Raw genomic sequence first — 14,633 nt, 5'->3', positions numbered from 1 at the left:
AACACTCCAAAACAAAACACACACACTCTCCAAAACAAAACACACACTCCAAAACAAAACACACACTCCAAAACAAAACACACACTCCAAAACAAAACGCACACACTCTCCAAAACAAATCACACACTCCAAAACAAAACACACACTCTCCAAAAAAAAACACACACTCCAAATCAAAACACACACACTCTCCAAAGCAAAACACACACTCCAAAACAAAACACACATACCCTCCAAAAAAAAACACACACTCCAAAACAAAACACACACTCTCCAAAACAAAACTCACACTCCAAAACAAAACAAACACTCTAAAACAAAACACACACACTCTCCAAAATAAAACACACACTCCAAAACAAAACACACACCCTCTCCAAAAAAAAGACACACACTCCAAAACAAAACACAAACTCTGCAAAACGAAACTCTCGCTCCAAAACAAAACACACACTCCAAATCAAAACACACACTCTCCAAAGCAAAACACACACTCCAAAAGAAAACACACACACTCTCCAGAGCAAAACACACACTCCAAAACAAAACACACACACTCTCGAAAAAAAAACACACTCCAAACCAAAACACACACTCCAAAACAAAACACACACACTCTCCAAAACAAAACACACACTCCAAAACAAAACACACACTCCAAAACAAAACACACACACTCTCCAAAAAAAACCACACACTCCAAAACAAAACACACACTCTCCAAAAAAAAGCACACACTCCAAAACAAAACGCACACTCTCCAAAACAAAACTCACACTCCAAAGCAAAACACACACTCCAAAACAAAACACACACACTCTCCAGGACAAAGCACACACTCCAAAGCAAAACACAGACGCTCTCCAAAACAAAAGACACACTCCAAAACAAAACACGCACTCCAAAACAAAACACACACATTCCAAAGCAAAACACACACTCCAAAACAAAACACACACACTCTCCAAAAACAAAACACACACTCCAAAACAAAACACACACTCCAAAACAAAACACACACACTGTCCAAAAAAATCACACACTCCAAAACAAATCACACACTCTACAAAACAAAACACACACTCCAAAACAAAACACACACACTCTCTAAAACAAAACTCACCCTCCAAAACAAAACACACACTCCAAAACAAAATACACACACTCTCCAAAAAAAAAAAACACTCCAAAACAAAACACACACACTCTCCAAAACAAAACACACACTCCAAAACAAAACACACACTCTCCAAAACAATACACACACTCCAAAGCAAAACACTCACATTCTCCAAAGCAAAACACACACTCCAAAACAAAACAAACACACTCTCCAGAACATAACACACACTCCAAAACAAAACACACACACTCTCCAAAAAAAAGCACACGCTCCAAAACAAAACACACACTCGAAAACAAAACACCCACACTCTCCAAAACAAAGCACACACTCCAAAGCAAAAAACACACACTCTCCAAAACAAAACACACACTCCAAAACAAAACACACACACTCTCCAATGCATAACACACACCCCAAAACAAAACACACACACTCTCCAGAACAAAACACACACTACAAAACAAAACACACACACTCTCCAAAACAAAACACACTCTCCAAAACAAAACACACACTCCAAAACAAAACACACACACTCTCCAGAAAAACACGCACTCCAAAACAAAACACACACTCTCCAAAACAAAACTCACACTCCAAAACAAAACACGCACTCCAAAACAAAACACTCACACTCTCCAAAGCAAAACACACACTCCAAAACATAACACACACACTCTCCAGAAGAAAACACACACTCCAAAATAAAACTCACGCGCTCTCCAAAACAAAACACACACTGCAAAACAGAACACACACTCCAAAACTAAACACACACACTCTCCAAAACATAACACACACACTCCAAAACAAAAAACACACACTCTCCAAAACAAAACACGCACTCCAAAACAAAACAAACACACTCTCCAAAACAAATCACAGTCTCCAAAACAATACACACACTCCAAAACAAAACACACACACTCTCCAAAACAAAACACACGCTCCAAAGATGTGCGTGGTTAGGTTGATTGGCTATGATAGAAATTGACTCTTAGTGTTCGGGGGAGTAAATACGGGGATAGGGTGGGATATGTGTTGGTGTAGGGGTTACGGGGATCGGGTGGGATATGTGTCGGTGCAGGCTTGATGGGTCGAAATGGCCTCTATCTGTACTGTGAGGTTTCTGTGATTTCTGTGAAAACAAAAAACACACACTCTCCAAAACAAAGCACACACTCCAAAACAAAACACACACACTCTCCAATGCAAAACACACTCTCCAATGCAAAACACACAAACCAAAACAAAACACACACACTCTCCAGAACAAAACAAACACTCCAAAACAAAACATCCACACTCTCCAAAACAATACACGCACTCCAAAACAAAGCACACACTCCAAAACAAAACACACGCACTCTCCAAAACAAAACACACACTCCAAAACAAAACACACACACTCTCCAAAACAAAACACACGCTCCAAAACAAAACACACACACTCTCCAAATAAAACACACTCCAAAACAAAACACACACTCTGCAATACAAAACAGACACTCCAAAACAAAACACACACACTCTCTAAAACATAACACACACTCCAAAACAAAACACACACACTCTCCAAAAGATAACTCACACTCCAAAACAAAACACACACTATAAAACAAAACACACACACTCTCCAAAACAAAACAAAACTCCAAAAATAAACACATACACTCTCCAAAGCAAAACACCCTCTCCAAAACAAAACGCACACTCCAAAACAAAACACTCACACTCTCCAAAGCAAAACACACACTCCAAAACAAAACACACACGCTCTCCAGAACAATACACACACTCAAAGCAAAACACACACACTCTCCAAAACAAAGCACACACTCCAAAACAAAACACACACTCCAAAACAAAACACACACACACTCCAAAGCAAAACACACTCCAAAACAAAACACACACACTCTCCAAAACAAAACACACACTCCAAAACAAAACACACACTCCAAAACAAAACGCACACACTCTCCAAAACAAATCACACACTCCAAAACAAAACACACACTCTCCAAAAAAAAACACACACTCCAAATCAAAACACACACACTCTCCAAAGCAAAACACACACTCCAAAACAAAACACACATACCCTCCAAAAAAAAACACACACTCCAAAACAAAACACACACTCTCCAAAACAAAACTCACACTCCAAAACAAAACAAACACTCTAAAACAAAACACACACACTCTCCAAAATAAAACACACACTCCAAAACAAAACACACACCCTCTCCAAAAAAAAGACACACACTCCAAAACAAAACACAAACTCTGCAAAACGAAACTCTCGCTCCAAAACAAAACACACACTCCAAATCAAAACACACACTCTCCAAAGCAAAACACACACTCCAAAAGAAAACACACACACTCTCCAGAACAAAACACACACTCCAAAACAAAACACACACACTCTCGAAAAAAAAACACACTCCAAACCAAAACACACACTCCAAAACAAAACACACACACTCTCCAAAACAAAACACACACTCCAAAACAAAACACACACTCCAAAACAAAACACACACACTCTCCAAAAAAAAACACACACTCCAAAACAAAACACACACTCTCCAAAAAAAAGCACACACTCCAAAACAAAACGCACACTCTCCAAAACAAAACTCACACTCCAAAGCAAAACACACACTCCAAAACAAAACACACACACTCTCCAGGACAAAGCACACACTCCAAAGCAAAACACAGACGCTCTCCAAAACAAAAGACACACTCCAAAACAAAACACGCACTCCAAAACAAAACACACACATTCCAAAGCAAAACACACACTCCAAAACAAAACACACACACTCTCCAAAAACAAAACAAACACTCCAAAACAAAACACACACTCCAAAACAAAACACACACACTGTCCAAAAAAAACACACACTCCAAAACAAAACACACACTCTACAAAACAAAACACACACTCCAAAACAAAACACACACACTCTCTAAAACAAAACTCACCCTCCAAAACAAAACACACACTCCAAAACAAAATACACACACTCTCCAAAACAAAAAAAAACACTCCAAAACAAAACACACACACTCTCCAAAACAAAACACACACTCCAAAACAAAACACACACTCTCCAAAACAAAACACACACTCCAAAGCAAAACACTCACATTCTCCAAAGCAAAACACACACTCCAAAACAAAACAAACACACTCTCCAGAACATAACACACACTCCAAAACAAAACACACACACTCTCCAAAAAAAAGCACACGCTCCAAAACAAAACACACACTCGAAAACAAAACACCCACACTCTCCAAAACAAAGCACACACTCCAAAGCAAAAAACACACACTCTCCAAAACAAAACACACACTCCAAAACAAAACACACACACTCTCCAATGCATAACACACACCCCAAAACAAAACACACACACTCTCCAGAACAAAACACACACTACAAAACAAAACACACACACTCTCCAAAACAAAACACACTCTCCAAAACAAAACACACACTCCAAAACAAAACACACACACTCTCCAAATAAAAACACACACTCCAAAACAAAACACACACACTCTCCAAAACAAAACACACGCTCCAAAACAAAACACACGCACTCTCCAAAAAAAAACACTCCAAATCAAAACACACTCTGCAAAACAAAACACACACTCCAAAACAAAACACACACACTCCCTAAAACTAAACACACACTCCAAAACAAAACACACACACTCTCCAGAAAAACACGCACTCCAAAACAAAACACACACTCTCCAAAACAAAACTCACACTCCAAAACAAAACACACACTCCAAAACAAAACACTCACACTCTCCAAAGCAAAACACACACTCCAAAACATAACACACACACTCTCCAGAAGAAAACACACACTCCAAAATAAAACTCACGCGCTCTCCAAAACAAAACACACACTGCAAAACAGAACACACACTCCAAAACTAAACACACACACTCTCCAAAACATAACACACACACTCCAAAACAAAACACACACACTCTCCAAAACAAAACACGCACTCCAAAACAAAACAAACACACTCTCCAAAACAAATCACACACTGCGAAACAAAACACACACTCCAAGCAAAACACACAGTCTCCAAAACAATACACACACTCCAAAACAAAACACACACACACTCCAAAACAAAACACACGCTCCAAAGATGTGCGTGGTTAGGTTGATTGGCTATGATAGAAATTGACTCTTAGTGTTCGGGGGAGTAAATACGGGGATAGGGTGGGATATGTGTTGGTGTAGGGGTTACGGGGATCGGGTGGGATATGTGTCGGTGCAGGCTTGATGGGTCGAAATGGCCTCTATCTGTACTGTGAGGTTTCTGTGATTTCTGTGAAAACAAAAAACACACACTCTCCAAAACAAAGCACACACTCCAAAACAAAACACACACACTCTCCAATGCAAAACACACTCTCCAATGCAAAACACACAACCCAAAACAAAACACACACACTCTCCAGAACAAAACAAACACTCCAAAACAAAACATCCACACTCTCCAAAAAAATACACGCACTCCAAAACAAAGCACACACTCCAAAACAAAACACACGCACTCTCCAAAACAAAACACACGCTCCAAAACAAAACACACACACTCTCCAAATAAAACACACTACAAAACAAAACACACACTCTGCAATACAAAACAGACACTCCAAAACAAAACACACACACTCTCTAAAACATAACACACACTCCAAAACAAAACACACACACTCTCCAAAAGATAACTCACACTCCAAAACAAAACACACACTATAAAACAAAACACACACACTCTCCAAAACAAAAAAAAACTCCAAAAATAAACATATACACTCTCCAAAGCAAAACACCCTCTCCAAAACAAAACGCACACTCCAAAACAAAACACTCACACTCTCCAAAGCAAAACACACACTCCAAAACAAAACACACACGCTCTCCAGAACAATACACACACTCAAAGCAAAACACACACACTCTCCAAAACAAAGCACACACTCCAAAACAAAACACACACTCCAAAACAAAACACACACACTCTCCAAAACAAATCACACACTCCAAAACAAAACACACACTCCAAAACAAAACGCACACACTCTCCAAAACAAATCACACACTCCAAAACAAAACACACACTCTCCAAAAAAAAACACACACTCCAAATCAAAACACACACACTCTCCAAAGCAAAACACACACTCCAAAACAAAACACACATACCCTCCAAAAAAGAACACACACTCCAAAACAAAACACACACTCTCCAAAACAAAACTCACACTCCAAAACAAAACAAACACTCTAAAACAAAACACACACACTCTCCAAAATAAAACACACACTCCAAAACAAAACACACACCCTCTCCAAAAAAAAGACACACACTCCAAAACAAAACACAAACTCTGCAAAACGAAACTCTCGCTCCAAAACAAAACACACACTCCAAATCAAAACACACACTCTCCAAAGCAAAACACACACTCCAAAAGAAAACACACACACTCTCCAGAACAAAACACACACTCCAAAACAAAACACACACACTCTCGAAAAAAAAACACACTCCAAACCAAAACACACACTCCAAAACAAAACACACACACTCTCCAAAACAAAACACACACTCCAAAACAAAACACACACTCCAAAACAAAACACACACACTCTCCAAAAAAAAACACACACTCCAAAACAAAACACACACTCTCCAAAAAAAAGCACACACTCCAAAACAAAACGCACACTCTCCAAAACAAAACTCACACTCCAAAGCAAAACACACACTCCAAAACAAAACACACACACTCTCCAGGACAAAGCACACACTCCAAAGCAAAACACAGACGCTCTCCAAAACAAAAGACACACTCCAAAACAAAACACGCACTCCAAAACAAAACACACACATTCCAAAGCAAAACACACACTCCAAAACAAAACACACACACTCTCCAAAAACAAAACACACACTCCAAAACAAAACACACACTCCAAAACAAAACACACACACTGTCCAAAAAAAACACACACTCCAAAACAAAACACACACTCTACAAAACAAAACACACACTCCAAAACAAAACACACACACTCTCTAAAACAAAACTCACCCTCCAAAACAAAACACACACTCCAAAACAAAATACACACACTCTCCAAAACAAAAAAAAACACTCCAAAACAAAACACACACACTCTCCAAAACAAAACACACACTCCAAAACAAAACACACACTCTCCAAAACAAAACACACACTCCAAAGCAAAACACTCACATTCTCCAAAGCAAAACACACACTCCAAAACAAAACAAACACACTCTCCAGAACATAACACACACTCCAAAACAAAACACACACACACTCCAAAAAAAAGCACACGCTCCAAAACAAAACACACACTCGAAAACAAAACACCCACACTCTCCAAAACAAAGCACACACTCCAAAGCAAAAAACACACACTCTCCAAAACAAAACACACACTCCAAAACAAAACACACACACTCTCCAATGCATAACACACACCCCAAAACAAAACACACACACTCTCCAGAACAAAACACACACTACAAAACAAAACACACACACTCTCCAAAACAAAACACACTCTCCAAAACAAAACACACACTCCAAAACAAAACACACACACTCTCCAAATAAAAACACACACTCCAAAACAAAACACACACACTCTCCAAAACAAAACACACGCTCCAAAACAAAACACACACACTCTCTAAAAAAAAACACTCCAAAACAAAACACACTCTGCAAAACAAAACACACACTCCAAAACAAAACACACACACTCCCTAAAACTAAACACTCACTCCAAAAGAAAACACACACACTCTCCAGAAAAACACGCACTCCAAAACAAAACACACACTCTCCAAAACAAAACTCACACTCCAAAACAAAACACACACTCCAAAACAAAACACTCACACTCTCCAAAGCAAAACACACACTCCAAAACATAACACACACACTCTCCAGAAGAAAACACACACTCCAAAATAAAACTCACGCGCTCTCCAAAACAAAACACACACTGCAAAACAGAACACACACTCCAAAACTAAACACACACACTCTCCAAAACATAACACACACACTCCAAAACAAAACACACACACTCTCCAAAACAAAAAACGCACTCCAAAACAAAACAAACACACTCTCCAAAACAAATCACACACTGCGAAACAAAACACACACTCCAAGCAAAACACACACAGTCTCCAAAACAATACACACACTCCAAATCAAAACACACACACTCTCCAAAACAAAACACATGCTCCAAAGATGTGCGTGGTTAGGTTGATTGGCTATGATAGAAATTGACCCTTAGTGTTCGGGGGATTATATACGGGGATAGGGTGGGATATGTGTTGGTGTAGGGGTTACGGGGATCGGGTGGGATATGTGTCGGTGCAGGCTTGATGGGTCGAAATGGCCTCTATCTGTACTGTGAGGTTTCTGTGATTTCTGTGAAAACAAAAATCACACACTCTCCAAAACAAAGCACACACTCCAAAACAAAACACACACACTCTCCAATGCAAAACACACTCTCCAATGCAAAACACACAAACCAAAACAAAACACACACACTCTCCAGAACAAAACAAACACTCCAAAACAAAACATCCACACTCTCCAAAACAATACACGCACTCCAAAACAAAGCACACACTCCAAAACAAAACACACGCACTCTCCAAAACAAAACACACACTCCAAAACAAAACACACACACTCTCCAAAACAAAACACACGCTCCAAAACAAAACACACACACTCTCCAAATAAAACACACTCCAAAACAAAACACAAATTCTGCAATACAAAACAGACACTCCAAAACAAAACACACACACTCTCTAAAACATAACACACACTCCAAAACAAAACACACACACTCTCCAAAAGATAACTCACACTCCAAAACAAAACACACACTATAAAACAAAACACACACACTCTCCAAAACAAAAAAAAATCCAAAAATAAACACATACACTCTCCAAAGCAAAACACCCTCTCCAAAACAAAACGCACACTCCAAAACAAAACACTCACACTCTCCAAAGCAAAACAAACACTCCAAAACAAAACACGCATACTCTCCAGAACAAACACACACTCCAAAACAAAACACACACTATCCAAAACAAAACACGCACTCCAAAACAAAACACACACTCCAAAACAAAACACACACACGCCAAAGCAAAACACACACTCCAAAACAAAACACACACACTGTCCAAAACAAAACACAGACTCCAAAACAAAACACACACTCCAAAACAAAACACACACACTCTCCAAAACAAAACACACTCTCCAAAACAAAACACACACTCCAAATCAAAACACACACACTCTCCAAAACAAAACACACACTCCAAAACAAAACACACACACTCTCCAAAAAAAAACACACACTCCAAAACAAAACACACACTCCAGAACAAAACACACACACTCTCCAAAACAAAACACACACTCCAAAACAAAACACTCCCACTCTCCAAAGCAAAACACACACTCCAAAACAAAACACACACACTCTCCAGAACAAAGCACACACTCCAAAGCAAAACACACACGCTCTCCAAAACAAAAGACACACTCCAAAACAAAACACACACTCCAAAACAAAACCCACACACTCCAAAGCAAACAGACACTCCAAAAGAAAACACACACACTCTCCAAAAACAAAACACACACTCCAAAACAAAACACACACTCCAAAACAAAACACACACACTCTCCAAAAAAAAACACACACTCTAAAACAAAACACACACTCTGCAAAACAAAACTCACACTCCAAAACAAAACACACACACTCTCTAAAACAAAACACACACTCCAAAAGAAAACACACACACTCTCCAAAACAAAGCTCACCCTCCAAAACAAAACACACACTCCAAAACAAAACACACGCACTCTCCAAAACAAAAATAAACACACCAAAACAAAACACACATACTCTCCAAAACAAAACACACACTCCAAAACAAAACACACACACTCTCCAAAACAAAACACACACTCCAAAGCAAAACACTCACATTCTCCAAAGCAAAACACCCACTCCAAAACAAAACAAACACACTCTCCAGAACAAAACACACACTCCAAAACAAAACACACAAACTCTCCAAAAAAAAGCACACACTCCAAAACAAAACACACACTCCAAAACAAAACACACATACACTCCAAAAAAAACACACACTCCAAAACAAAACACACACTCCAAAACAAAACACACACACTCTCCAAATCAAAACACACACTCCAAAACAAAACACCCACACTCTCCAAAACAAAGCACACACTCCAAAACAAAAAGCACACACTCTCCAAAACAAAACACACACTCCAAAACAAAACACACACACTCTCCAATGCAAAACACACACCCCAAAACAAAACACACACACCCTCCAGAATAAAACACACACTCAAAAACAAAACACATACACTCTCCAAAACAAAGCACGCACTCCAAAACAAAACACACACTCCAAAACAAAACACACACACTCTCCAAAACAAAACACACACTCCAAAACAAAACACACACACTCTCCAAAATAAAACACACACTCCAAAACAAAACACACACACTCTCCAAAAAAAACACACGCTCCAAAACAAAACACACACACTCTCTAACTCCAAACACACACTTCAAACAAAACACACACACTCTCCAAAACAAAACTCAAACTCCAAAACAAAACACACACTCCAAAACAAAACACACACACTCTCCAAAACAAAAAAAAACTCCAAAACAAAACACACACACTCTCCAAAACAAAACACACACTCCAAAACAAAACACGCACCCTCTCCAAAACAAAACACACACTCCAAAACAAAACGCTTACACTCTCCAAAGCAAAACACACACTCCAAAACAAAGCACACTTACTCTCCAGAACAAAACCTACGCTCCAAAACAAAACACACACCCTCTCCAAAACAAAAAACACTCCAAAACAAAAAACACACTCCAAAACAAAACACACACACACCAAAGCAAAACACACACTCCAAAACAAATCACACACTCCAAAACAAAACTCACACACTCTCCAAAACAAAAAACACTCCAAAACAAAACACACACACTCTCCAAAACAAAACACACACTCCAAATCAAATCACACACACTCTCCAAAACAAAACACACACTCCAAAACAAAACACACACTCTCCAAAAAAAACACACACTCCAAAACAAAACACACTTTCCAAAACAAAACTCACACTCCAAAACAAAACACACACTCCAAAACAAAACACACACACTCTCCAAAACAAAACACACAATTCACAATTCACAATTCAAATCGCTTTATTGGCATGATAAGTTACATCTTATGTTGCCAAAGCATCAAAATACATTTATGGTTTAGCACATAAACGCAGTTCTATTCATACAGTGTATAAACAGGTATATCCCTGAGTGTATAAATATACATTTGCATTGTTTATATATATTCTTTTCTTAGTTTACTGGTTGTCCCTCTGTTCATGGCAAGCTGTAACATAGTGTGCCGCCAGTGTTATACAGCTTCTCTCCTCTCCCAGTAGGAATGGGAGTTTTTGGTTGTCATTCAGATTTCTGAAATCAGGGCATATTTATGAGAATTTTTGGTAGAAATTCTCCCTGATGCCCTGATATTTTCCACAAGCTGTGAGGAAGTGCATCTCTGTCTCCACCACTCCCTGACTGCAGTGAGAGCATATCCTGTCCTCTCTTGGCAGCCTGGTCTGCCTGTGTCTGCCTTTTTCGATCGCTAGGCTATGTTCGCTAAGTCTGTACCTTGTCAAGGTTCTTCTCAGTTTGTTATCCTTTACCATGGTCAGGTAATCAGCTATGTTGTATTGTCTGTTTAGGGCCAAGTAGCAATTGAGTTTGCTTTGGGTTTTTGTTGTTTCTGCCCAATATGTCAGATATTTTTCCTTTTGCTTAGCGACGATTGTGTTGGGTCGAATTCTTTGTGTTACCCTGTCACTGTCCCGGGGCTGGTTATTGTTAGTATTGTTAGTAGTTACTTCACTGAGTCCCAGGACTAGTTGACTGAGGGTATTCTTCTTTATGGTCAGCTCTTGGCATTTCAGGGCGTCGTAGTGATAACATTGGGGATTGCTCATTTGTAGGTGATTCCAAAATTTGGTGGCTCTTTTTTGGATAGTGATTATTAATGGATATTGGCCTAGTTCCGCCCTGCATGCATTGTTTACTGTTTTCCTTTGAGTCCGGAGGATACTTTTACAGAATTCTGCATGTAGGATCTCAATTGGGTGTTTGTCCCATTTTGCAAATTCTTGTTGAGTTAGCGGTCCCCATACCTCACTGCCATAGAGTGCAATTGGTTCAATTACTGATTTGAAAATTTTGAGCCAAATGCTAATTGGGATTTCTATTTGGATTGATTTTTTGATGACATAGAAAGCCCTTCTTGCTTTCTCTTTCAGTTCATTCACAGCCAGTTTGAAGTTTCCCGTAGAACTGATTTTTAAGCCCAAGTATGTGTAGTTAGTGGTTTGTTCAATTTTGGTTGTTCCTACTGTGAAATTTATTTTGGTCCTCGGGGCTGCTGAATTTTTAGTGTTTTTAGTGTTTAAAGTGGGGAAAAAAAAGGTTCATTTCAAGTTTAAAAAGGTTTTAAAGTTAAATTTAGTTCTAGTTAAGTTAGTTTAGTTTGTTCAGTTAAGTTTAAGTTTAGTTTAGTCTAGATTAAATAAGGAAGGAAAAGAGCACCAAAGAGACCACCAAAGGAAAAAAAACCAGAGGAAATTAGAAAAAAAAAGCCAAAGAAAAAAAAGAAATAAGGGAAAAAAAAACATACAAACCAAAGAACAGCGGCCGCACGGGGCCACAGCAGCAGCAGAAGCGAGGTGACTCGGCCGCATCGGGAACCGAGGTGCGAAGGCCGCACGGAGACGCAGCGGCAGCCAGAGCGAGGAGACTTGGGGAGGCCGCTTCGGGAAACGAGGCGAATCGGGGAGGCCGCACGGAGACTCAGCGGCAGCCGGAACGAGGTGACTCGGGGAGCCCGAGCGGTGAACGAGACACGGCCCGATCGGCGGCCGCAGTCCAGCACCCGAGCGACGACCGCAGTCCAGCACCCGAGCGACGGCCGCAGTCCAGCACCCGAGCGACGGCAGCAGTCCAGCACCCGAACGGCGAACGAGGCACAGCCCGAGCGGCGGCTGGGCTAGAAAGCCCGGGAAAGGCCCGAGGAGCCAGGCACAGAGACCTCTGAGGAGAAGGGGAGCAACCAGAAGGCTTCCAGAAGCAAACCAAGACTGTGAGTACAGGGCCCAGGGAGGGAGACTGAAGCCAGGGAAAGGCCCGAGGAGCCAGGCCGAGACAGAGGCACAGAGACCTCTGAGGGGGAGGGGAACAGCCCGAAGGCACTGGGAAACAGCGGCTCACAGACCCAGACCTGAGAAGGGTGAACCCAGAAGCCGAGGCCCAGGGACCACGGGGTCGGAGAGGGGGACCGGGAAAGTTCGCGAACAGGGAGAGGGAAACACCAAACCCGGGCACCCCAGAAAAGCTTATTCTAAGATCAACAATACTTTACCAAAAATGAGCGAATCAGAAGATCCACAACAGCCCCACTTCCAGATTCCCCCCAACACCGCAAAAAAAGCTATAAAAGCGATCAAGCATGAGCAGATGAGAGAAAAACCAGAAACACTTTTTGCTGACTGTTACAACAATGGGACAAAAAGTAACCTCATTTTCTACTCAGATCAGCCAGTGGCTTGGATCACAGCAATAAAATCACACTATACCAATGTTAAGCTAGATAATACCGCAAATGGGTCCATAATGAAAATTAACACACCAGGAGACAGTTCAACTACGACGGTCAATGCGTACAATACCGGAACAATATTAGTGCAAGGCAACCTCGACAAATTTGCAACGGCCTTCAGGACACTGAAAAAATTAACTAAGGGGGGAAGGAACAGCCCCAGAGTGGCCCGCACTCCCCCCAACATTGACAACTTACCAGGAGAAAATCTGCCTGGTCAGGAGGTGAACGAGCCACACAGTTCAAACCAGACACTAACCCCGGGGAACCACAGCCACACGATACAACTGACAAACCCCAGCATAACTACCAGGGAGGAAGCCACACATAGCCCCCCTACCATTCCCAGCTCACCAAGAGAAGAGCAGCATAGCCAGGAAGTGAGTGAGCCCTCCAGGGCCAACCAGCCTAGCCAGGAAGTGAGTGAGCCTTCCAGGGCCGACCAGACACATGCCCCGGGATCACACAGCCAGATACAACCAAAAGATAAATTTAATCAATTAGAGATAGAGATGGTTAAACTTAGAGAGGACTTCCTCAAAATGAATGATGATCAAAATCAGGAGAGGGAGAGACACAAGAGAG

This window comes from Somniosus microcephalus, unplaced genomic scaffold (assembly GCF_052327205.1).
Source record: "Somniosus microcephalus isolate GS21.2 unplaced genomic scaffold, FLI_Smic_1.0 unresolved_chr3, whole genome shotgun sequence".
NCBI classification, from domain to species: domain Eukaryota; kingdom Metazoa; phylum Chordata; class Chondrichthyes; order Squaliformes; family Somniosidae; genus Somniosus; species Somniosus microcephalus.
Note: the sequence above shows the minus strand (reverse complement) of the source record.